This window comes from Sus scrofa, chromosome 8 (assembly GCF_000003025.6).
Source record: "Sus scrofa isolate TJ Tabasco breed Duroc chromosome 8, Sscrofa11.1, whole genome shotgun sequence".
Classification (NCBI taxonomy): domain Eukaryota; kingdom Metazoa; phylum Chordata; class Mammalia; order Artiodactyla; family Suidae; genus Sus; species Sus scrofa.
The window spans coordinates 61,187,529-61,209,753 of record NC_010450.4 but is presented as its reverse complement, the minus strand read 5'-3'; positions in this window follow the sequence as shown (position 1 = coordinate 61,209,753).

The following is a 22,225-nucleotide window of genomic DNA, read 5'->3' as shown; positions in this document are numbered from 1 at the left end:
CTGTAATATTCCAAGTACCCAACAAATGAAAGCATCTAATTTCTCCTAAATACCAGGATAGAAAATCCAATATGTCATTCACTTATTTAAAAGCCTCTTGCATTAACCAGAGATAAGAAGAAAAAAAAAGCTATTTCTGTTGACCTATGGATAAAAACAAATAGTAGGGTATTGAGTGAACAATACTGGTGAGAAGATAACTTACTGTGGTGGAGAAGGGAAAGGCATAAAGTTTAGTGAGTACATGTAAGTGGGTAAGGTTATCAAGTTTAAATAGAGTATTTGCATCAATGTGAACTTTCTGTAGTAACAAGGAAAATAGGGAAAGAAATAGAACTATATTACTTTTTACATTTTTTAGAAGAACCAAGAGCAGAACTAAATAGGATTAAGGTTTCCATAATGCTAAACAGCACAGTCATGGCTCCTTGGTGAACTGATAGAAAATCTCCTCCCTATCCCCACCATGTTATGGGAATTATAGAGAAAAATATTTACCCACAAATTAAGTGATTATTACTGACATGAAAGATACCTACCTAGCTGTACGTTAGAGGAAAGTCTATCAAGGAAAAAATGTTTTTGAGACTTTTTCTGTGTCATGTGTACATAGGAAATAATTTTTGAATAGACACTGGGGTAAATGGACAAGGTGGGCAATTAGCACACTCACTGGCCCCTGAGATCTGGCATAGTTTCTTTAAGGGATGAGGAACTCAGCAGCTCCTGCGAAATTTTAAACCCTTTCCTACATAGCACCCTTCTCTGGCTCATCGTCAGACATTGGTTATTATTTTAGAGGAGCAGAATTTGCCATCCCAAAATGTGTCTCCTTGGCATGAGGATTAATCAAGGCTGCTTATGTTTAAGGAACAGAAGACTCAAGAAGGTTTTCTTGTTTCCTCCTCCTTAGCCACCTAAAACAATCTAGATCAAGAGCCTGTTCCTAATGTAATTCGGTGCAGCAATTATGGAGAACAGTATAGAGTTTCCTTAAAAAACTGAAAATAGTGTTACCATATGATTGAGCCAGCAATCCCACTCCTGGGCATATATCTGGAAAGGAGGAAAACTCTAATTCAAAAAGTAAATGCAGGAGTTCCCATTGTGGTTCAGTGGTTAACGAATCCAACTAGGAACCGTGAGATTGTGGGTTCAATCCCTGGCCTCGCTCAGTGGGTTAAGGATCTGGCATGGCTGTGAGCTGTGGTGTAGGTTGCAGACACAGCTCGGATCCTGAGTTGCTGTGGCTGTGGGCATATACCGGTGGCTACAGCTCTGATTAGACCCCTAGCCTGGGAACCTCCAAATGCCACGGATGCGGCCCTAGAAAAGACAAAAAAAAAAAAAAAAGACCAAAAAGATACATGCAGCCTAATGTTCAGCACAATTTATAATAGCCAAGGCATGGAAGTGACCTAAAAGTATATCGACACAGGAATGGATATAGAAGATGTGGTACATATACACAATGGAATACTACTCAACCATAAAAAAGAATGAAACACTGCCATTTGCAGCAACATAGATGGACTTAGAAGTTATCGTATTAAGTGAAGTAAGTCAGAGAGGGACAAATATGATATGATATGACTTATATGTGGAATCTAAAAAAATGTTACAAATGAACTTATTACAAAACAGAAACAGACTCACAGACATAGAAAACAAACTTATGGTTACCAAAAGTGAAAGAGGGCAGAGAGATAAAGTAGGAGTTTGAGATTAGTAGCTATAAACTACTATACATAAAATAGATAGACAACAAAAATCTATATATAGCAGGATATATATAAGGAACTATATTTAATATTTTGTAATAAACTATAATGGTAAGAGTGAGATCAAGATGGCAGAGGAGTTGGACATGGCACTTACCTTCTCCCACAAACACACACACAAATCCATATGTAGAACAATTTGCACAGGACATCTACTAAAGTCTGGCAGAAGACCTTAAGCCTCCAAAACAGGCAAGAAACCCTCCATATAACTAGGTAAAACAAAAGGAAAAAGAGACAGAGAGAAGAGAAAAAAGAGGAATCAGCATGGGAGCAGCACTCCTGAGATGGAACTGTGAAAGAGGAAAGGAATCCTCATCCCCATCACCTAATTGATGGGGAGATCAGCCAAGATATAGAAGGAAACTCAAAGGCTAGGAGAAAAGCACAGCAGCCAACTTAGGAGGGCAAAGCAGAAAGAGAGAGTAGCATAAACCACTGGTACCACTGCCTCCCAGACAACACAGCCTGAGATGACAGGCAGGGGCTGGGTGCTGAGACCTAGGCTCTGGAGGTCAGTTTTGGGGAAAGGACCAGAGTCAGCTTTGTGGAGACAGCCTGAGGGGCAAGGTAGCAGGGCACCATGAGCTGGAGAATGGAGCACCACAACCTAGGGGATCCAGGAGGAGGCCTGGGCCCACAGTAGAGGAAAGTTGCCATTGCTGGGAAGGGCAAAAGAGGAGGGGCAGGTCCACCATAGGAATATCTTTCTCTGCCTATGTGCAGGCTCTTGAGCAGCAAGATGCCTCTTGTGCAAGCTATAGGTGACAGGGCCCCTCTTGTGTGGACTGCGGGTGGTAGGGGCAAAACACCACTGCCATCTCAGACTCCAGAGGTGGGCATGGCCCATCACCACTAGGAGTACATGAACAGGCACTACCTGCAGCCTCAGTCACCTCAGCGGTCTACACAGAGGATGGCACTGCAATGGAATGTCACCCTTTTTTGATCTCACTCCCCTGAGAATGCACATACCTTGCTGATGCCACTGCCAAATGCTCTGGGCCACCACCTACACCTGCCTGAGGGTCACTGCCACTTCCCAGGGCCTTGAAGCCAGGAGCAACCTGCACAACCTCATCAAGGGTCCTCACCACTGTCAAGGGCCCAGTAACCAGGCACTGGCTACTAGTTCTGCCCATTGCCTCCATCTCCCAAGTCCTCACAAACTATCCAGTGGCACTCTCACATATAAATAGCTCTCCAAGACTACAGTAGTTGTTTTCCCTAAACTCACAATAATAAAAAATATAAGCAAAATGAAGAAGCTTGGGAATCATTCACAGTTAAAAGGACAGGAGAATTCCCCTGAGGAAGTAAAAAATGAAGCAGACCTCTGCAGTCTAACAGACACCAAATTCAAAAAGGAGATAGTGAAAATACTGAAGGAATTGAGGGCAAATATGAAGGAACTAAGAGTGGATGTGAACAGTAATGCAGATTACTTTAGAAAGGAATTAGAAAATAAAAGGATGAGCTAAGAAATATTAGAAAATTCATTTGCAGAGAAGCAAGCTGAGTTAAAGGCAATGAAGAGCAAAATGAATAATGCAGAGGAATGAATAAGTGACTTGGAAAATAGAATAATGGAAATCACCCAATCAGGACAGCAGACAGAAAACCAAATGAAAAAACATTAAAGCAATATAAGAAATCTATGGGATAATATAAAGTGGGGCAATGTATGTGTAATAGGGATTCCAGAAGGAGAAGAAAAAGAAAAGGGGATTGAAAATATATTTGAAGAAATTATGGCTGAAAATTTAACAAATCTAAAGGAGGCACAGAGGACCCCAAACAAGGGGATACAGGAACCACAGAGGACCCCAAACAAGGGGAACCCAAAAAGAACCACATTAGGGCATACTATAATAAAAATGGCAGAAGTTAAAGATGAGAGGATTCTAAAAGAAGTAAGGGAAAAAGAAAGAGTTAATTATAAGGGAACCCCACAAGTCTATCAGCTGATTTCTCTACAGAAACACCACAGGTTAGAAGAGAGTAGCAAGATATATTCAAAGTTATAAAAGGGAAAACTTTGAAGCCTAGAATATTCTACCCAGGAAGGTTATCATTTAAAATAGAGGAGAAATAAATAATTTCTCCATCAAACAGAAACGAAAAGAATACAGTAATACTAAACCTATTCTAAAAGAATACTGAAATGTCTGCTTTAAATAGGAAAGAAGTAAGAAAATATAGGATGGAGGAAATAACAATTGGAAAGTAATCACTTAAATAAGCCAGTATACATACCTAAAAGAAAAAAAACCTATTTGAAAATGTGATGATAAGCATAAAGAACAGCAAAGCAGCAAAAGGATAAACATAGAGATGTGAAAAAAGACACCAAAATCACAAAATGTGGGGAAAGAAAGTAAGAAAAGTTAACTCTTTTTTTTTTTTTTTTTTTTTTTTTTTAGAAGGCAGTTGAGCCTATATGACTACCAGGCTCAAGCAAGCAGATATAGGATGGGGTTAATATACTTGAAAAACAGAGCAACCACAAATCAAAACCAAACATTACATTCAATGTTCCAATTAAAAGACACAGAGTGGCAAACTGTATTTTTTAAAAAAGTCTACAATATGCTGCCTACAGGAGACTCACCTTAGGGCAAGGACACAAACTGAAATCTAGGGGATGAAAAAAGATATTTCATGTGAATGGAAAAGACAGGAAAGTGGGAGTTGCAATACTCATATCAGACAAAAGAGACTTTAAAACAAAGAGCGTAAAGACAAAGAAGGACGCTAAGTAATAACTAAAGGACCAATTCAAGAAGAGTATATCACATTTGTCAATATATATGCTCCTACTAGAGGAGCACCCAAATACATACAACAAATACTAACAGACATAAAAGGAGAAATTAATGGAAATACAATAATAGTAGAAATTTTTAACAGCCCACTCACATCAATGGAAAAATCCTCTAGATAGAAAATCAGTAAGGCAACGGAGCCCCTAAATCATACAATAGAACAGTTAGAATTAATTGATATTTTCAGGATATTACATCCAAAAAAAAAAAAAATCAGAATATACATTATTTTCAAGTGCACATGGAACATTCTCAAGCCTGACCACACACTGGGGCATAAAACTTACCTCAAAAAATTTAAGAGTATAGAAATTATTTCAAGCATCTTCCCTGACCACAATGGCATGAAACTAGAAATCATTCACAGGAAAAAAAATGAGAAAGTACAAACTACATAGAGTTTAAACAACATGCTACTAAAAAACAAATGGGTCAATGAGGAAATCAAAAGGGAAATTTAAAAAATCTTGAGACAAATGGTAATGAAGACACAGCAATTCAAAATCTATGGGATGCCTGAAAAGCAGTTCTTAGAGGGAAGGTCATAGTAATACAGGACTTCTTCAAATAGAAGAAAAATCTCAAATCAATAATTTAACCTACAACCTAAAAAATTATAAAAAGAAGAACAATCAAAACCTAATATCATCAGAAGGAAGGAAATCATAAAGATCAGAGAAGAAATCAATAAAATAGATTCAAAAAACAATAGAAAAAAAAAAAATAAAACCAAGAGCTGTTTCTTTGCAAGGGGTAAACAAAATGGACAAACCTCTGGCCAGACTCACCAAGAAGAAGAGAGAAACATCATAAATAAACAAAATAAGAAACAAAAAAGAAATCAACAGATACCACAGAAATACCAAAAAAAAAAAAAAAAAATCCTAAGAATACTATGAACAATTATATGCTAACAAATTTGACAACCTAGAAAAAACGGACTTTCTAGAGACATACAGCCCACCAAAACTGAATCAAGAATAAATAGATAATTTAAACAGATGGAGAGTTAGAAATGGAATTGAATATATAATAAAAAGACTCCCAACAAACAAAATTCCAGGACTAGATTGCTTCACAGTTAAATTCTAGCAAACATATAAACAAGAACCTATTCCCATCCTTCTTAAACTTTTCTAAAAGTTTGAAGAACAAGAAGGGACACTCCCAAAGACATTCTGTGAAGCTACCATCACCCTAATACCAAAACCAGACAAAGACACTACCAAAAAAAGAAAACAATAGGCCAATATTTTTGATAAATATAGACTCAAAATTCTCAATAAAATTTTACCAAATGAATCTAACATCACATAAAAAAGATCATACACAACAACTATGTGGGATTCATCCCAATTCACAAGGATGGTTCAACATACACAAATAAATCGTCATACTCCACTTTAACAAAAGTCAAAAATCACATGATCATCTCAATAGATGCAGAAAGAGCATTTGACAAAATCCAACATTCAGTCATGATAAAAACTCTTTCCAAAGTGAGTATAGGTGGAACATCCCTTAACATAATAAAAGCCATTTATGACAAACCCACAGCCAATACAATACTCAGTGGAGAAAAGCTGAAAGCCTTCCTGCTAAAATCTGGAACAAGGCAAGAATGCCCACTCTTACCATTTTTATTCAACATAGTATTGGAAGTGGTAGCTACAGCAATCAGACAAACGAAATACAAGGTATCCAAATTGGAAGAAAAGTGGTAAAACTGCAACTATATACAGAAAACATGATATTATATAGAGAAAATCCTTAGGATGCCACACAAAAGCTATTCAAACTGATCAATGAATTCAGCAAAGTAGCAGGATACAAGTTTAACATTCAGAAATCAGTTGGATTTCTGTATACTAACAATGAAGTATTAGAAAAGGAATATAAAAATATGGTATTTTTTAAAATCTCACCCAAGGGAATTAAATACCTAAGAATAAATGTGACCGAGGAGGTGAAAGTCGTATATGCTAAGAAATATATAACTTTAATCAATGGAATTAAAAGGATTCAAGGAAATGGAAAGGTATTTCATGCTCCCGGTTTGGAAGAACTAATATTGTTAAAATGGTCAAACTACCCAAAGCAATGTACAGATTAATGCAATCCCTATCAAATTACACATGACAGTTTTCACAGAACTAGAACAAATAATCCAAAAATGTGTATGGAACAACAAAATACCCAGAACTGCTGAAGCAATCTGAGGAACAAAAAACAATCAAGAGGCATAACTCTCCCAGACTTCAGACAATATTACAAAGCTACAGTAACCAAGACAGTGTGGTACTGATACAAAAACAGACATAGAGACCAATGGAACAGAATAGAGAATGCAGAAATAAACCCAGACACCTATGGCCAATTAATCTTTGACAGAGGAGGAATGAATATAAAATGGGTAAAAGTCAGTCTCTTCAGCAAGTGGTGCTGGGAAAACTGGACAACTGCATGTAAATCAATGAAACTAGAACACAGCCTCAACCCATGCATAAAAATAAACTTAAAATGGCTTAAAGATTTAAACATAAAACACCATAAAACTCCTAGAAGAGAACATATGCAAAACATTCTCTGATATAAACCATACAAATATTTCCTTAGGTCAGTCTCTAAAGGCAATGAAATAAGAACAAAATAAAGAAATGGGACCTAATGAAACATAAGCTTTTGCACAACAAAGGAAACTATTAAAAAACAAATCAAAACAGAAAAACAACATATGGAATGGGAGTAAATAGTTGCAAATAATGCAACTGACAAGGGTTTAATCTCCAAAATATATAAATAACTCATACAACACAACAGCTAAAAAATAAACAATTGAGTTGAAAAAGTCCCCAACTAGACATTTCTCCAAAGAAGACGTATGGATGACCAACAGGCACATGAAAAAAGGTCAACATCACTAGTCATTAGAGAAATGCAAATCAAAACTACAATGAGGTACCACCTCACACCAGTCAGAATGGCTATCATTAATAAGTCTACAAATAACAAATGCTGGAGAGGGTGTGGAGCAAAGGGAATCCTCCTACACTACTGGTGGGAATATAAATTGGCACAACCACTAAGGAAAATATTATAGAAATACCTCTGAAAACTAACTATAGAACTACCATATGCTCTAGCAATCCCATTCATGGGCATATATCCAGACAGAATTATAATTCCAAAAAATAAATGAACCCCTTTGTTCAGTGCAGCACTATTCACAATAGCCAAAACATGGAAACAACATAAATGTCCATCAACAGATGAATAGATTAAGATGTGGTATATGTATACAATGGAATACTACTCAGCCATAAAAAAGAAAAAAATAATGCCATTTGTAGCAACTCGGATGCAACTAGAGATTCCATACCAAGTGAAGTAAGTGAGAAAGAGAAAAACAGATACCATATATCACTTATATCTAGAATTTAATATACAGCACAAATGAACCTGTCTACCAAAAAGAAACAAACTCATGGACATGGAGAAGAGACTTGTGGTTGCCATGGGGGAAGGGAAGGGAATGGGATGGACTGGGATTTTGGGGGTTAGTAGATGCAAACTATTGCATTTGGGATGGATAAGCAATTAAGTCCTGCTGTATAGCACAGGGAACTATATCCAATCATTTATGATGCAACATGATGGAAGATAATATAAGAAAAAGAATGTATATAAATGTATGACTGGGTCACTTTGCTGTACAACAGAAATTGATAGAATATTGTAAATGAATTATAAGAAAAATTTTTTTTTATCTTTTTTTTTTTTCTTTTTTTAGGGATACACCCACAGCATATGGAGTTTCCCAGGATAGGGATTGAATCAGAGCTGCAGCTGCCAGCCTACACCACAGCCAGAGCAATGACGGATCAGAGCCACATCTGTGACCTACACCACAGCCCATGGCAACACCAGATCCTTAATCCACTGAGTGAGGCCAGGGGTCGAATACATGTCTTCATGGATACCGGTCTACTTCATTAACCACTAAGCCACAATGGGAACTCCAGAAAAAAATTTTTTTAAAAAACTATAATAGAAAAAAATTTAAAAAATATATATACACACACACATATAGCCATATACACACATATATAAACGTATACATATGTATGTGCAGATATATATATAAGATATATATCAGAATCATGTTGCTATAACCAGAAACAACTTTATACATCAATTATATTTCAATTTAAAAAAAATAGCCTGTTCCTAGAATAGAGCTGTCACCAGCTGTTCTATCTTCAAAGAACATGGTCTAGGTGTGATGGGAAAAACTCAGCAGGGCCTGGAGACCAGAGTCCATTTTGTGTCCTATTTTCTCTATAAAAGCCAGCAAACTTTTTTTTTTTTTAACCACATGTTTTCTTTTCCATCTCCGTGTGATTTTTCTTCTCCTTTGAACTCCCAGAGCGCTATTACCAACCCTCTCTTTCATTATTACCTGGAGATGGTATTTAAGGGGCGGGTGTTGGCCCTTTGCGGGAGGTACTCAGTTTTCCTGGGTCTCTCCTATGTATACACATTATTAAACTTTTGTTTGATTTTTTTCCTGTTAATATGACTAATGTAAATTTAATTCTTAGACCATCTAGAAGAACCTAGAAGGAAAATGTCTTTCTCCAGGACAGTATAAGTTAGGAAAGAACTTGTGTTTGGAAAGGGTTAAATTAGGCCCAGGTGCCTTGAGCTTCTGGACCACACCCATGGTGTCTCCTGCTATTTCAGTTGTAAACAATTTGAATAAATCAAATAGTTGCACATCCACTTTGCGTGGCTTGTTCAAATTACTGGCATTACCTATGGAGTAGTATTTTGGATTTAAAAATAGAAGTCATCTTTCTGTATATTTTGGCTAGTTGTTACAGACATTGTAGCAGCTTATTTCTTGGATTGATTTTCCTATTCTGTGCTACCATCCAAAAGGGTTTAATCAGCCAAAAGCCCCAAAGGAAAAGGGTACCAAAAGTCAAAATACAATTACCACATTTAAGTATTCATGTTCATAAATTTCCAATTTTTAAATACATCATGGTATCAATCCTCTTAAAAATCATGATTCTATTTTTTTATGCTTTAATTTTAGGTAAAAGGTTAATGATTAAACTTTGTAAATTGCCTTTGCAATTTAATAAAGTAAGTATACTTTAACTCAGAAATAAAAGGTAACAAAAGTCATCAAATGTTAATCTTTTGCCAACTTCTATGCATGAAGCACAGACTCCTTTTTTTTTTTTTTTTTTTTTTTTTTGGCAACAAATGTTTTGAGATACCATGCCTCAGGCTAAACCCTCTGGCTGACAATATCTCTGAATGCTTATCACAGAGTAGTTTCTCTTTCCTTCTAAGCCTATGTAAAAAAGATCGAGCTGTTGATAAGCAGCAAAATTTCCTCATCAGAGATCTTTAATTATAATCAAAGTCATGTTAAAATCACCAAATAAATAAGGCATATAGGGTCAAATTAGTGAACAGAAACCTGTATAGTCATTATTTTACAGAGTCAAAATACACTGGTCTCTACCAGATGGTTATATGGCAATTTGTACCTTTGATATTGAAAGCATAATCTGTATTTCAGACACAGGATCTATGGCATTTGTATGTTCATAGCATAAAAAGATACAGTTTGAATATGGCAGGGATTGAAATGTGTAATGTATGTTATGGTTGGGTCACTTCCACCCTTACATTGCTGTCCAATGGTTTTTCCCACATCATATTTTTTTTCCTCTTTTTTCTCTCTAATTTTACACTTGTCTTTTACTTCTTCAAATTCTTTTTTTTTTCTCTCTGTTAGCGAGTAAACTATTAGTGGTCATTTATATGAAAGAAATCCCTTTTGTATTCTATAATGTATTTTGGAAAGGGAAAGGGAGCCATTACAAAATTATTGGGGGTTAGGAAAGCTTAGAGAAAAAAAAAAATTAAGTATTTTTGCACAAGTAACATGAGAACGAAATTCTCTTCGACATTTTACCACTAATTCTTGTATACAACTTTAGCCTGATAATGTCACATCTTTATTAATAGTAATTTATTTAGTGCACTATGCTGAAAATACCAAGAAAATAAATGTACTTGGTTAATCCTATACATATTTACTTCACCTGTAAACTAACAAAACAACAACAAAGTGAATATGAGTGAATTGTCTGATATGTAAATACAGATTGGAAATGGTATCTAGGACAACTATGTATTACATATTAACAGAATCTTACCGAAGAAAAACAAAATATTCATTTTTGTGTGTGTGTTTAAAAGCTGATCTGAAGATATCTATCTAGGGTTATAGGGAAAATCTTTGCTGCAAGACAGTGAAACTACCCACTGGTGCTGTTGGAATCAGATATGCTGACAGACCATTATAATAACAAATCACAAATTGAGCAGAAACAGGACTTTCTCTTGTTAAAAAGAAAAGGGAAGCAAAGTAAGATAAGGGAGAGGAAGTGAGGAGAGGGCATGTTAACTTTGAAAACAATTAATTGTTTATAGAAAAATACTTAGAAATGATGATAAATTGGTTTGTCTAAATCATGGTCAATACTTGGATCCTGCTAAAGCTTTTAACAATTTGCTTTTCTTGCTATGCTAAGGTTTGTTTGTTTGTTTGTTTTTGGTCTTTTTAGACCATCCATGGCATATGGAAGTTCCCAGGCTAGGGGTCCAATCGGAGTTGTAGCCTCCAGCCTACACCACAGCCATAGCACAGCTACAGCCACAGCCACAGCAATGCTGGATCCAAGCTGCATCTGTGACCTACACACAGCTCACAGCAATGCTGGATCCTTAACCTACTGGGCAAGGCCAAGGATGGAACTCGAGTCCTCATGGATGCTAGTCGGGTTCGCTAACCACTGAGCCACGGCAGGAACTCCTGATGGTATTTTCCACATCGAGGATGTGTGTATATGTATAGGGAAATACGTATCACAGACAAGAAAGAACACCTGTTTTATTTTTTAGAGCTTATTTGTATTAGTTCTAAAATGCCCTGGGAATAAAATTATTTGCCTTCTAAGGATTTTAACACAATGATTATTGGATAATATGGCAAATAAAATGTAATACAATAAATTTATAAGCTTTGGTTTTAGTCTCATTTAAAAAGTAGTTATGCCTTTATAAAATCACAGTGACTGACTCAAAATGACTTGTATCTATAGTTAAATTTTATAGGACTCTTTATAAGGACTCTCAGTTGTCTTTCTACATAAAAATTACTCAACAATTAGTTATTCTGCCAATTCCTCCTACATTGCAAACACTAACAAAAGCAACATTCTAATATTCTCATAAGATTTTTTGGATTTTTTTTCAATAGTTTTATGCCTGAATAAGATTCATTGAAAACAAACAATATAAAATTTACACCAAAACTTTTTTACTGTTTGAAGCAAAGATTGAAAAACTATTGTTTATGAGTTTTGAAAGAATTTTCTGCTGCCCATAAAATGATATCATTTTAAAATATATTCCCCGAATGAGCAACATATTCTACGTAGGTCTTTAAGGGATCTATGTCTATTCAGAAAACACAAATATAAAAGTGTGAAGTGAGAAAAGTAACACGATGTAGTGAATTTGAGTCCAAAGACTATATTTTTTCAAGTTAACCAAAGTGGTTTAGTTTTAAAGCACACAGATAAAATGACTTGCCATGGGGAAATTTGTATTTGCTTGGCTCTGCTTTGGAGTATGATTGATACCTCTAGGTTTTTTACTATTTATACTTTCAAATGCATACCCCTAATATAATTTATTGTTATAAAACAATTTTGTAGCTTAATCACTTAATACTGTTATATAAATTCATATAAAACTTGAGTGAGTATAAAACACAACACAAACATGAGTGCTTTTTTGAAGCGTAACTTACATCTACCATTAATAAATGCACTAGGCTTTGTAGTAGAGAAGTGTTATATCAATTCATATTATATATATACACAATGTGAAATATGTATGTCACAAATGCATCATTCTCTGTCTTGCATCATAGAAAACGGACTTTTGAAAAATCAAAGGGATATATCAAAAGGAAACTCCTTTTATATTCCACTCCTTTACTGCCATGAGACCTTGTAACACCCAGTCTCATCCAGAAATCTTTGAAGTTGTATATGCAGTACAAGCATGCATCGTTCCCTTCTAAGGAGTTCTTCTAAGCTCCTGTCATGGCAGCTTATTAATTTTTAAAAATTACAACCTGCAGTTTTCTCAGAAGATTTATCTGTTTATGAGGCCAGTGGTGACAGTATTGTGTTACTTAACAAATGAAAATGTTCTTATACCAATATTCTTCTCTGATGTTCAGTGGGGTCTATATTCTCCACTTAAAATCAATCTTATGTTATAGAATAGAGAAGCTCTATAAAGCCACTCAATTAATGGCAGGCTCAATTTATTAACTGATTTGTATCTAATACACAGAGAACAGTGGCCTAATAGAATTGGCTATAGGTCAGGAAGGGATTTATTTGAAAGAAAATAATGAGAAAATTTGAGGAAAAGGCAGCTGTCCAAAAAGTTCAGAGTGTAGAATCTAAGAAAGCAGAATTAAACTTGAGAAAAAGAGGTAAGGGAAAGATGGAGAGGCGTGTATTGAGGAAAGTTAAGAAGAAAATGGCATTACATTTAGTGAACAAATAAAAAATGAGTGAATTTAGTAAATCTAGAAAGAAATGTTCATACCAATGTGATCACTGTGTCAAGACCCACAATATTGAAAGTAAATGTTGTATATTCTTTTGAATATTGGAGTCAGAGAAATGAGGGGCCCCAGTTTGTCCTCCGTCTTCTCTTATTCTGTGTCCCACCAGTACCCCCAGCTGCTGACCTAAATGATCAAAATCAGCCTCAAACCCTCCAACACATGTTTGGCAGCACCTTCCACAGAGGTGAAATTTTCCACAGACATGACCATGATTACCTTCTTCATGGTCCCACTTTCATGACCTTACTTTCTCAGACATTCCTACAAGCTCTGATCTTCCACCTGCCTACCCACATGAGTGATTCAGGCTGATCTGATGAGTGATTGTCTTCTGATCCTCCATCTTCTCATTCCGGACCTTCGCTACCCCCATTTCTTCCACATCTGTGTAATTTTGATTCCTATTAAATCACTACCAAAATAACAGGTAGCCATTTTTTCCTAATTGAACTCTAACAAACATTGTAACCTGAAGTGGACTGGTTTTATTATTGGTTCCAATTTTCATGTTTCACTGTATACATTCCTTCCATAGATCATCCCCACACTGATACCTGGCTAATTATGTGACTTGCTTTGGCCAATGCACAGAAGCAATGTTGATGGAAGTGAAGGCTTTAAAACATCTTAAGTGTTTCTGCCTTTTCTCATGGAACTCTGCTCCTCCTCTGATGAAATTCCTAGCCCATTCTGCTGGAGAAGAAGGTGGTGAAGGAGGATGATCTCATTCTGGCTGAGGCCATCCTATATACATCAGAGCCAATCGACCCACCAGCTGACTGCAGATGCATAACCAAGTCCAGATTAGCTTAGTTGAACTTGGTCTAGATCATGAGAACTGCCAGCCAACCAGAAGAACCTTGAAAATAAATAAATGTTTTTTGCTTTAAGCCAATAACTGGAGGAGGAGGGTATGTAGAAATAAATAACTGATACAGTAAAAGAAGCAAAGTTAAAGGGAACAGAACTTTAGCTATGGGCATCTGGAAATGAAGAATAGACACAGAATCATGGGCATTGACAGATGCCTCAGCTTGTTGACTGGGAACTAGGGAAAAGAAAAAGATACGTTATGAGGAAGTCTATGGTAAAGGCATATGGATGGACCTATGGGAGGAAGAATAAAGTGCAGTCTTTGAATTGCATGCTGATGCACATAAGTGTACGTTCATTACTTAAGAAGCCAAAACAAACAAGTTAGTCAATTTCCATCATCCAGGTTCTGACAACAGTTACCCTGTGGAATCACAGTGGCCTTATGAATGGACAAGCCATGATGACAAAGATAGAGCTTATACATGGGCCCAAAAGCATAGGCTCCAACTCACCAAGGCTGATCCAAGGCTGCAGTTCAATATCCAACCTACCACCAACAGAGACTGAAACAGAACCCTTGATAAAGCACCATCAAGGGTGGCCAACTGCCTAAGTTTGCCCAAGACTGAGGTATTATCCAGTATGGTAGACATTCAATGCTAAACCTGGGACAATTCCAGACTAACCATCCTTCAAGGAGACGAAAGAGTCAGCTGGTAGCAAGATGACTACATTATACCCCTTTAAACCTAGAAAGGGTAGTAATCGATACTGACAATGTCAGGAATTAAGAAATTTTTCTCTACCCTTCTAGGTTCTTCTAGTTGGTATAAGAATTAAATTTTTACATGAGAGAAATTAATAGGAGAAAATCAAAGGCAAGTTTAGTAATACATATGCATGGGAGAGACTCAAGAAAACTGTGTACCTCCCCAAAATGTTCAAAATCTTCACCTTAAATCTATCTTTAGCTAAAGGCAAAAGAAGATGTTGCAGACAATGCCTTGGGACTTCAAAATGTAAGAAGGAAATCACATGGAGATGGAAAAGCAAATGTTCACTGAACAAATGTTTGCTGGTTTATCCAGGACAATGGGACACAGAGTAGACTCTGATAACCAGACCCTGCTGAATTCCATTACACCTAGTCCATATTCTTTGCAGACATGTCTGGTGATAACTTTAATCAGGTTTTTTATATAAATTATTTTAGATAGTTAAGGGGAAATAAGAAAATCTTTGAATCTTCTGTTTCTTAAAAATAATCAACCTAAACTAATCCTCATGCCAAAGAGATACATTTTGGGTGTCAAATTTTGTTCCACTATAAATGGAAAAATTTCAGGTACATGTTTATCTTTCCTAAACCTAGAGCCTTGATAACGTCAGACATGTCTACCTGGATCCACTGGAACAATATCACACATAACATCATCTGAAACCAAGAGAGTCACTCCGAAGCAAAGGGTATGTGACAGTGAGCGCATGAGCACAAGATGGTCCGATCACATACTGTGTCTCCCTATGGCTGCCAGTCAAATGGAGCCTTGGGACAGGATTTTCAAGACTCAGTTGGAGTGCTAGCTTAGAGATGTGACCTTGCAAAGATGGGACACAAAACTCCAGGATGTAGTTTCTACCCTAAGTCAAGAGCCATTAAATGGGGCAATGAATATGATAGAAAACATAGATCTAGGCCTAAAGGGTCAAGTTAGGAGTGACTTCGTTCATCATCTCTCCCAGTGACCCACTTTGAAGAGTCATGCCTCCTATTCTACAACCTTAGATTCTAGAATTCTTAGTTCCCAGAATAAGAATCTTTCTAAAAGGGTAGCCTATCAACGGTCTCAATAAAATTTAAGCTACAGATGCTCTACTCAATGATTTCAGGCTCCTGATGCCAAAAAAAGGAATCACGAATCTGGCAGGGGCCATTGATACTGATCATTAAGAGGGAATGGACTGCTGTTGATCGATTGATTGATTCTGATCATTAAGAGCGATTGATTCTGATCATTAAAAGGAATGGATTGCTGTTTCTAGGGAGCTACGAAAAATAGGTTGAGCACCCAAGTAAGTGCTCAATAAGATATATTTTAACATTTCTAACCCCAATTTTGATAATAACAAATACAATATCCACTCAAAAATATTCAGAATGTGTTTATCCTCCATACAGGTCTTTCCTTCTTTTACTTAGTCACCTGATAAACTCCTATTCTTTTTTACATTTTAGTTTTTCTTGGCACTCTAAGTAGAGCAAAGATCCTTTCTCTGAAATTTTTGAGTACTCCTATTATAAATTTTAACACTGCCATTTTTTGTATATACTTTGGTCTCCTGCTTTAGAATAGAAGCAATTTAACCCCAGAAACTATGTCTTTCACCTTTCTAGCTCAGCACGTATAATAGTTCCTAATAAATAATCAGTGTTTAGCAAACACTTGTTAAAGGAAAGAAAAGAAGGAAGGACTGTCACTTTACCTCTGAAACCTTCTACGGCAGGAATGTAGCACTCCACTGCTTGCTTTTATTGTGGAGTTACCTTCTATTCAATCGCATGCAATTGGCATTCCCAGGATTTTCACACCTTTTATATCCTATATGTAGGAGAGTACATCATTGAAAAAAAATTTTCAACACATGTTGAATGAATAAAAACATCAAAATTCCTATTGTTACTGCCTAGCAAAACTAAAAACAAATAAATAGTAATATAATATCAAAAAGAAGAGATTGTTAAGACCTATTTCAAACTTAACATTGCAGTAGTATTTGCCAAGATGTTTATTCAAAAGGGACTTGAAAAATTTTAGAACTCAAGAAAAAGATGTATGTTTTAAGCCATTGAGAGTTGTGTTTGAATTTCAGTTTGCCTCTAGTCATATGAATTTTGTAGGTCAATAAGTAGTCCAAGATTCAGTTTCCTCATCTCTAAAACAAACATAAACTATACTTTATGGAACTTTTGTAAGAATTAAGTCAGAAGAGGAATTTGAAATAGGCTAATACACAGTTGGGATTTGGTAAACATAGTTGCTGTCATCTTTTATTGATTTTGGAATTATCATTATTATTATCAATATAAGCATTCTTGGAGTTTATACTCTACCATAGTAAATATTGTTTCTAAAGGTTAACTTAAATTCCGAAGGTAAATTTAAACTCTGGCCAATGGAAGACAAAACTCGCTATAGTCGTATGTGAATTTTAAATAGGTAAATGTGAACTCTTTTCCTCTTAAAATAATACTTTCTACCTCTGCCTCTGGTACTGCCAATAGAAATATTTTCTTTTTCTCCTGAAATCTAAGCCCTTCACGTGGCCTTAAAATCTTATTAAGATATACAGTCAAAGGACTTACCCGTTTACAAAATATCCCTTCTCTATATGTCCAGAAAAAGACTGAAATTCTTCTTTTAAGGTTTTAAAGAACACTAACATATTATTATCATTTATAAAACATTACCTCTCACAGATCTTCCAGATAGAGTAAGTACTTTTATTTTTTTTGGTTTTTTTTTTTTTTTTTTTTTTTTTTTTTTTAGGGCCGCAACAATGGCATATGGAGGTTCCCAGGCCAGCCGCAGCTGCTGGCCTACACCAAAGCCACAGCAACATGGGACCTGAGCCATGTCTGCAACCTACACCACAGCTCATGGAAATGCCAGATCCTTAACCCACTGAGCGAGGCCAGGGATCAAACCCATGTCCTCGTGGATGCTAGCTGGGTACGTTAACCGCTGAGCCATGACAGGAACTTCTAGATAGAGTAAGTAGTGATTGCCCATTTGCTTACTGGAATTCAATTGAAATAAACGCACACAGTTTTATACAACTCCTGTGGGAATAAACAAAGGCCAGCCAAATGGGAACAAACATAGGCTATTCCAACCTTGCTACAAAGCAAGGGAGCCAGCTTCTATCACTTGCATTTAGCAGATGCGACTCAAAGCAGATGAGAATGGGAAAGCTTTAGCATCAATGAAAGGGAAGGCTCTGATTGGAGGCTGTTGGCATGTGAACTCTGGAGGCAGGCTAACAGAACTGGAACATCCTGTGGGATTCTTTAGGAGAGCGTAGTTCTTGTTCTGGTCTGCCTAAACTGTGAGCGGGGGGTTGGGGAGCAAACTAAGGGAGGCTGTCATTTATTGTTCAAGTCATTTGGGGAAAATCGGTTAAAGAGATTATGGTTTGGTTTCCTGGAATGGTTGCTGCAGAGTTTATGGATTAAAAATATATATATTTTTATATATGTTCTTGGCCATTTTCCATTTGAATATTTAGTTTCTCCCTCCTTTTGTGACATAAGTAGAGGAACACTTAAAATATTAAATATTTATTTTCATGATAGTCTATACTTAGGGAAGTGAATTTCATAATAAGTTTATATACTTGAGAAATATGTTTCTACACTGGAATAAGTTATGCTTTTGAAAACATCTATGTATAGATTTCCATGTAAAATAGACATTTATATTGACTTAAATATTTTGTTAGTTTGTTTTGGGAAGAATCTCAATTCTGCTACTTTGAATTGGTGATATTTTGAGGACAGTTTTGAAAACCAAGATGGAAATTCTTTATAGACCAGCATAGCTAAGAGAAGTATGATAACCTACTATCAGTGTTCTTCATTCATTGATTACAGCCCTGAGAGAAGAACAATCTTACTGTGAAATTGCTTTTTTACTGGAAATAATTAAATCTGATATGTAAAATAATTTATTAACTCTACAAGTTCTTCAAAACCAATTTTGTTAGATGAATAAATTATTGGTATCTCTTGGAAGAGGTCACAACAAATCAAAGTATGTATAAAAATAATTTCATAATAAAAAAGTGATTATGCAATCTCACTTGTTTTATTTTGGGTAAAATAAAGCCTCTGAATATGGCAGTGTGTTATCTTGAAGAACTTGGGGGAAAAAAAGACCTCTGAATAAGAAAACTATAAAAGTCTGCAGTACTAAATGGCTTGATTTAAAGGTCTTTTCCTTTGATAATAACCAAGTGTTTAAAAGAAGTTAAAGAAAACCGTCTTCTTCAAATCATTGATTTACTTTTATTCCACAAATACTTGTTGAATACATAAGAGTCTAGTCTGAAGATGAAGCTCAAACATGGTCATCTGACAGCATATATTTTTCTTGAACTGTTTTAAAAACCTGAACAAACACTTCAAAAGTCAAGTGATATCATATACAAATCTAGATTTCTGTCTTCTCTTAAACATCCCAGGCCTGCATTTGCACAGGCCAGGCCATCAGCTGGAAGAGAGAAGATGTTGCCTCCTTTAGATGGGATGTGCCATCTTTGCCACAGCTCTGACTACTCCCCAGTGAAATCCTGCCCCTCTCAGCGGTCCTCTGTCAGAGCCCAGCCTCCCTGTTATCCTTAAAAAAGTTATTTCTTTGTAGTAGGGCCTCTATAAAAAATTGAAAAGAAAACATTAGACCAATAAAGTGCCATATTTTAAGAAAATGGGAAAAATATATTTATTCATAGAAATAAGAATATTTCCACAATTAAATATGCAATGGGCTCTGTAATTTAAAAAAAAATCAATTTTTAGGTATTTATAATCATTGTGGCCCCTACAAACTTTTGCACTAGAAGCCTCAGATTTAAATGGACCAGACACTATGCTAATTTCTAGGAAAATAACTGCCAGCAATATTGAGTGGGTCCCTATCATCACAGAGTGTGTAATCTAGTAGGGAGAAAACTACTCAGAATTCTAAGAGTTCCTGTTGTGGCTCAGCAGTAACAAATCATTCTCAGCTTCTTCAGTAGGGCCATAGATCAATTAGCCACATGCCTGTAAAATTCATCAGGAAGTACAGATACGGCCTTCTTTTTCTACCTTCTCCAACTTAATTCCAAGAAATCTAAAATGATTGTGGTGACTCTTATGCTAAAAGGCAGAAACTTTTTTAAGAAAAGAGTCAAGAAAAAAAAAAAATGGAAACACTACTGCATGTCATGATAAACCATCATCTGGGGTCTTTGCCACTAAAATCACTCACTCATAAACACTCTCAAGTCTTTTGCCCCTTTTACCCTCCCTTTTTCATCCTAGGAGAACCCTTGTTGAACTCTAACCTATACCATTTTGCTCCCTGTTATTGGCACTTGGATATTTTTAGAGGAAAGAAAATCACACAATGGCATATTTCACATTAAAGTCATAATCAAATTCCTCAAATAAGCACAAAATAAGTAACTTCTAGGACACCTATGATGTTTCCTTAGTCCATTTGTTTTCCAGCATTCTGAGATAAATTATGATGTCGTTTCTTCACATTCTCAACTCTATTCTGTTAAGCATTAATGATTTAAGGCGTATTTTATCAAGACAGTTGAAGACATCAAACATAACATCTTTGGCAGAAATTACTAGGAGCCTCAAAATAACCATTCAATCTTTTTATTTTTTAAATAACAGAACTTTTTTATTTCCAGAAGCATATTTCTACCAACCAAAAGATTTTCTATCCTAGAATTCCTTAAAGCTAGATATGGCCCTGCATCTTAGTTCTAGCAAATGAAATGTAAATAGAAATGTCTGATTCTTCATAAAGTATAGATTAGGAAGTATAGATATGGCCTTCTTTTTCTACTCCTCCAACTGACTGCCTAGAAATCTAAAATAATTGTGGTGACTTTTATGCTAAAAGGCAGAAACTTTTTTTTAAGAAAAAGAAAAAAGTGTCAAGTAAAAGGAATGAGAAAGACTCACTGCATGTCATGATAAAACATCATTTGGGGCCTTTGTCAAACATTATTTCAATGGCCTGGGAGAAATTGGAAACACTGCAGGGGGTAAGTAAGTAAAAAGGTGGGAATAAAAAACAAATTATAAAAATCTTTTAAAAATTTGATTCTGAAAGTGATGAGATGGAAATGTAAATGGAGGAAGAATTGGAAATTAAGTAGGGTTTTTTTGGTTTTTTTTTAAGGAAGGTTCAGAATCATTTTCACATTTTTTCTTTACCAAAGGGATACATGTTGATTTTAACAAGTTAATCAGCCTAAAAGTGACTAAAGGAAGGGTTAATATTGTCGTCACATCTCTCTTGTCCTCCCAGCCCACTAAACATGCTCTTGTCCTTATCACCATTTTTAAATAAGAACTTGCTTTAATTTTCTCTCCAGTTAAGTGGGGTTAATGTTAGTGCCAACGTCAAAGGTTGGTAAATATAACATTTGCTATTATTCCCTGGCAGCCAGACCTGTGATTGGTCTGTTTACTACCCTATCCACTCCTAGATACCCCTTTGCTTTGCTCTGCACTACAGATGTCTGACTCCTTGTGTCCTGGTTTCCTCTGTCCGTTGGCTTCTAATTAGCATCAAGATTCTGGATGTACTAGCTGAACATTAGAGGAGAGAAAAGAAGTCGGGATATTTATCTTTCTATTGCACTTGGCTCTAAGCAGATCTCATCAGGAACTGCCTCTCCTTCCTTGTGTGAACTAGCTGGAAGACTACCAGTCCCTAAACTTGGGTAGCACTATTTTGTCCCACTGTACTATGTGGATGATAGTGGCTTTCAGCTCTTGCTAAGTTCTGGGTGTCTTACTATCACCCAATTGATTTTTGCATGTCTTTTATCACCTTTATAAGTAGTTTCCAATGTTATATTCCTTCTATTATACTACCTGGCTTGAGTTCTCTTTTCCTGATTTTTCCCTGATTAATACAGCTATCATCATCATCACCATCAGAATAAATCAGTAAATAGGAATCAGTTAAATTGAAGAAATAAGCACTTTAAAAATAATAGATGGAGAACCAAGCCCAGGTAAAAGGAAAAGCCTACAATTGGATAAAGAAAAATTATCTTCCTATTAAAACTGAAAAAAAAGGGGGGGTGAACAGACATGTAAAATCAGGTAAATAATCCAGTTTATTTTGTATTATATTTTGTTATTTTTATACAATCCATTTATTCTGACATATTTGAGGCAACTGAGACCAGGTGTGATTGTGCCTTATCTCTCGACAACACCTTTGCAGATAGTGAGTCTCCAGGAAAAGATGACTAAATTGTGTGTTATGCAG